This window comes from Octodon degus, unplaced genomic scaffold, assembly GCF_000260255.1.
Source record: "Octodon degus isolate 3935 unplaced genomic scaffold, OctDeg1.0 scaffold00129, whole genome shotgun sequence".
Lineage (NCBI taxonomy): Eukaryota > Metazoa > Chordata > Mammalia > Rodentia > Octodontidae > Octodon > Octodon degus.
In genome coordinates this window covers 2,964,247-2,969,051 of record NW_004524705.1, presented here as the reverse complement: position 1 = coordinate 2,969,051, position 4,805 = coordinate 2,964,247, and the positions used below count along the sequence as shown (strand labels likewise).

The following is a 4,805-nucleotide window of genomic DNA, read 5'->3' as shown; positions in this document are numbered from 1 at the left end:
GGTCTCCTGCTGTTTCCATAGTTTTTTGCTAAAGTCAATACTATGCTGCCTGAACCTTCAGTCTCCAAAATCATGAACAAACTAAACCTCCTCTCCTTCATATGTAGCCTGCCTCCGCTATTTGCTTATAGCAATGAAAAATTACTTAAAGGCAGCTACTTAAAATATTCAAGTAAGGATGTTTTCTTTTGCTGATAGCATAAATAATGAATGTTGTTCACATAAAGATCTGGGGAGCATTCCTAAGGGTTGTTTAAAAATTATTTGTGTCAGCATTCAATATAAAAGGAAAATCTTCATTATCCCATGTTCGGACTTCCAACACAGAGGTACAATACCTCACATTCTGTGGTCTTCAATAAAGGTCAAATGAAGGTAATCGACTTGAGTCCACTCTTTGTGAAATGAAAGCCCAGCTTTGTCCTGTGCAGGTGGGGAGCTGGGAGCCCCGTGGCAAGGATGCACCCCTTCCTCTGGGATGGACAAAGAACACTGGGGCCCTTTGTGCTGCTGACGCTTTGGCAGAGCAGCCTGGTATTAGGGGAGAGCCTGTGATTACCTCAAGTACAGACATTTTCTCTTCAGCATTGTTACTGTGAAGCCCGGAAGTTGAACTGCAAAGTGGCTGCTGGGGATCCAGCTTGGCAGAACTCCACGTGGATGCGAAGGAAAGGAGCTGCTGCACAGCCTTCCCATGGCCTTGGCGTGTGAGCCATGGCGCCCGAGCCATGGCGCCCGTGAGGGAGGGTGCTCAGAAAAGCCCCACCTCGTGACCCCACATGAGCGCTGGAGCTGAGTTCCCGCTCCTACCCCTCTCTGACTTTCTAGTCTCTGGACCCACTGGAGTCCTGTCATAAGCAAAACCACAAACTCACCAGACTCCACAAAGCTGAGCCACCAACCCCAGCCCCACAGAGAAGAGCAGCTCCAAGAATTTATCCAGGAGTTGGCAATCAAAACATTTAGAAGGAAGCTCGTCTGATTTCTTCACTCCTGAAAGGTGTGTCTCACTCCTTGGGTATTATTCTGAGTTACTAGTGGGGAACACATCATACTATTTTCAAAACGAAGAGCTTCTAAGGATTAATTGATCCTGGGAAAGTGACAAAGTGAAACAGAACAAAACCCCTCAGAGTTAGCGCCAAGAGGTGCGCACGGAACGTCTGCTCTCACTTGTTGCCCAGGTGAGGCTCTCTAGGGCACTTCCCTTCCATGTGAGCAGGCCTGAAGGCCCCAGTGTTCTCTGCAGACCCTTGGTCGGCCACTTGTGTCCATCTGGTTGACCTCCTTGACTGAATGGAGTGCAGAGCTGTATGAGCTGCCTCTTTCAGTCTTTCGTCCTCTGCTGTCAGCCTTCCACTCCACTGTAGCATTTGCTGCTTAGCCTTGGCCACTGTATTATGACTCTGTTTTGCTTTTGAAGGCCTCATGTCACTTGGACACTGCAGCAGACGGCTAAGTACTGTGTGTAGTTACCAGGGAGCTTTGCCCATATCACTCAACGGTGTGGTTACCTTGTACCACAAATTCACCATGCCATGCACTATGAGCTCGCCTTTGAACTTCTAGAAAAACTAAAACTTCTAAACTTCTAGAAAACCTGCCTATGCACACGGAGCTAAAAACAAACAAATATGGCCAGTTTGAAAATGACCACAAAACCCTGAAGGATTTTGATGTGTGGCCAAGAAAGTTTCTTGCACGCAAAACCTCAGATGTCCCCACTCAGGGTTGTTCCCTGGGTTTCAGGTTGCAGGACCATTATGGTGTCACCATGGAGCGCTCATGGCAGCCGGGGAAGCTGTTTAAGCTCTGACAACTTCACCCTCCATTTACCCGCCTCGGCCTTAGATCTAGGCCTTTCCTTCACTCCCTTATTTTTCTCATGAAATGTTGCCATCTTCCAACACATTTTCCTCAGGGAGGTGGGAAAGTTGGACAGGATGTGCACCTCTAAGAAAAAAGATTCGGGGTTTTTCCTCACTTGATACTGAAAAAAAGAGAAGTCAACATCCTCAGTGCTCGTCAACCCTCTGGGAGTCGGGCTGATTTCCGAATCTGAAGGACTTCAGAGAGCCCCCAGTCTCTGTGAGCAGGAGCGGGGGAACTCTGGTAGATGGAGAGCAAATGTCAGCAACGCAGCCTTCCCAGGAACTTTCTGCTTGCGTGCCTCAGGAGCATTCAGCATGCGCCCCGCCAAGCTCACCCTTGCGTGGGCAGCATTCCCGCCCCAGGTCTGTGATGGGAGGTGGGCTGCAGTGGGGGGATCACAAAGGCCTGCACACTTATGTTCGGAATGAATTTTTTCTTTGACCAGAAAGAATGGTTTCCCCCAGCAGACATGGGAAAATCAATCTTCCAAGAGCAAACATCTTGAGAAAAAAAAAAAAAGCTTTAATGCCTGCAACTAATTCGTGTTGTTTTATATAATCAAATTGGGGGCTGAGTTGAATACTGTGCGTGCATGTGTGTGTGTGTGTGTGTGTGTGTGTGTGTGTGTGTACCAGGACTGGGAATTGAGATGCATTATATCAAGATTTGTTTCACTTCCAGAAAAGATTAATTTGGGAATCATTTCTTTGGACACATTGCTCATAATCGAAGTGATTCTTCATTTTCTTTGTTTTTTCAAAGTAAAACTTGTGGCTTTGTTTAACCTTCCATCAATTAACTCTCTCCAAGAAAATAACCTTGAGCCCCACTAACATGCACACTTAATAATTCTTTATTGACAGGAAGGGAAAGCAATGGCCGCCACTGACCTCAGCGGCTGGCCGCAGTGGGACTCAGGCCAGCTGTCCGGGTGCCCCGGCTCCGGGATCTTTGTTGCACCAGACTTCTGCCTTTGAAATCCCGCTCCTGCGAGTGTCCCAGTGCACACCTCTGCAAGGCTAAGGGGAGGGTACTGCTGGAAACGAGAGCACAAGGAGTTCTTTTCTCTGTCAGCTGGGAAGGACTTTGGTGTTGAGGATAGCAAGACTGAGTTCCAGTGTGGTGGCAAACCCAGGACGCGGGGGCTTCTGGCCAGGCGCCTGTGGGCTCATATTGTTTGCAGTCTTCCGGGGGTTGCAGCACTCTGAGTTTGGCATGGCTGAATGCAGAAAGAAGGCCTGTGCGGGCTTCTACAGAAATTACAATTCCACGGAAGATTTTGAAGAAATGCAGAAGGCCCGTGTCTTTCAGAGTACAAAGTGATATAGGGATAAAAAGGCCTCTTTGGATTGAGTTCCACAGACGTTTATCTTGACCAGAGCTCCTGAACTCTGAAACATCACTGTGTGGCCTGAGGAATACTTAGATTCTCATGACAGAAAAACCCTTGTGGGGACAGTAAAAAAGAAAAAATGATTGCACAATATCGTTCTGCTCTGAATGTGTTTTGATCCCCATATGTCAGGTGCTAAGGACGTGTAGTGAGCAAAACCCAGAGAGCTGCTTCCCTCACGGGCTTCGGGTCTGATGAGGAAGAAAAATTCACCAAGTAATTAGTGCAGTGTACAATTCAATATATTAGACGGCATCCGAAAGAGCAGTGTTGGTTGCTTTGACATCTTGTTAGGGATCTGATGTACACAGAGCAAGGGGAGATCGGGGTGTCGGGTCTGTTCCGAGGAAATGTCTGACGGATGGGTGGCGGGGTTCTACCCCACTGGGCACAGCACAGCACCTAAGCGCGAGCCAGTGGACAGACAGCCTTCCTCACCGCCACGCTTCTGTCTCCCTTCCTCATCTTTTCTGCCTTTGGTCTGTTTATTTATTTATTATTTTTTAACTTTCTACAAAGCTTTATTCCAGAGGGGCTCAGTTCTCCTTGACAGCTGCCTTCCTCATGGAGGCCAGCACGGCGCTCAGCTCCTCACGCTTACCTTGGCACGGACGTGCGTCCCCACCCTTTTCTTGATGAACTTGAGGGAGAATTTGGCCTTGCAGACCTTGAGCAGCTCCACGGCAGGCCGCTGGTAGGGCCGAAGCCGCACACCTCCTGGATCATGTCTCGAATGAACTTGGTATGTTTGGTGAGGCATCCGCGATGGCAGCTGTGCCTCAGTTTGCTCACATTCTTAGTCACCTTGTGGCCCTTGAGGCCCACGGCCAGGGGATAGCGGAGGCCTGTAGACAGTGGGGCCGGGCCCTGGATGGCGATGGGTGTTGGGAGCTGGAGCACATTTACCTACTCCCTTTCTGCCTTAGGCTGAGCTCCCTGATGGCAGAGGCTGTGTGTGCCTGGCTCGCCCCTGCTTTATGAGTGTCCAGCAGGACACCTCACCTCTTGGGCCTGAGCCCATGGGTCCCCAGCCGCCTGTGCACAGCTGCCAGGTGATCAAAATACACAATTTTGAGAACTGTACTTGACTGCAAGACACGTTGCCAGCTCCGCTCCCGCCGAAGCTTCCCCGTGCTCGGAGCGCGTCCCTTGTGCCATTCCTGGCACTTTCCGAGAGCCCGGTGTCCACAGCTGCACGCTCCTGCTCCTCCCATGCCCGTTAGCCCAGGCGCTCCCCTGCCCTAGTCACTTCCTCCTTGGGAAGCCAGAGGCCACCTGGTGCCAGAGCCAGGGACAAGGGAAGGAGGACCCTCTGTCAGGTTTGTGCGAGCTGCCTCTGCTCTGCCTGCGCTGGGCAGCCGCACTCACCGTGCTTTTGAACACAGCTAGTGAAGACATCGATAAAGAAGAGATTCAGAGCTGCTGTAGAGGGTGGCAAGAATGGTGGGGTGTGTTCAGACTGGGAAGAGTGTGACAGCAGTGCGTCTTCCACTGCAATAATGTGCTTTAAATTTAAACACACGCTGTTCCTTTTGTTAAT

At 50.0% G+C, this 4,805-nt stretch overlaps 1 long non-coding RNA gene across 1 annotated transcript in view; it reads right to left on the bottom strand.

Annotated features, from left to right (window-relative positions):
- LOC111812556 overlaps positions 1-4,805 on the bottom strand; it is a 17,306-nt gene that overhangs the window by 3,749 nt on the left and 8,752 nt on the right. The window contains exon 3 of the long non-coding RNA XR_002818042.1: positions 1,162-1,163. This is a non-coding gene — a long non-coding RNA (uncharacterized LOC111812556). The remainder of the gene's footprint in view (positions 1-1,161; positions 1,164-4,805) is intronic.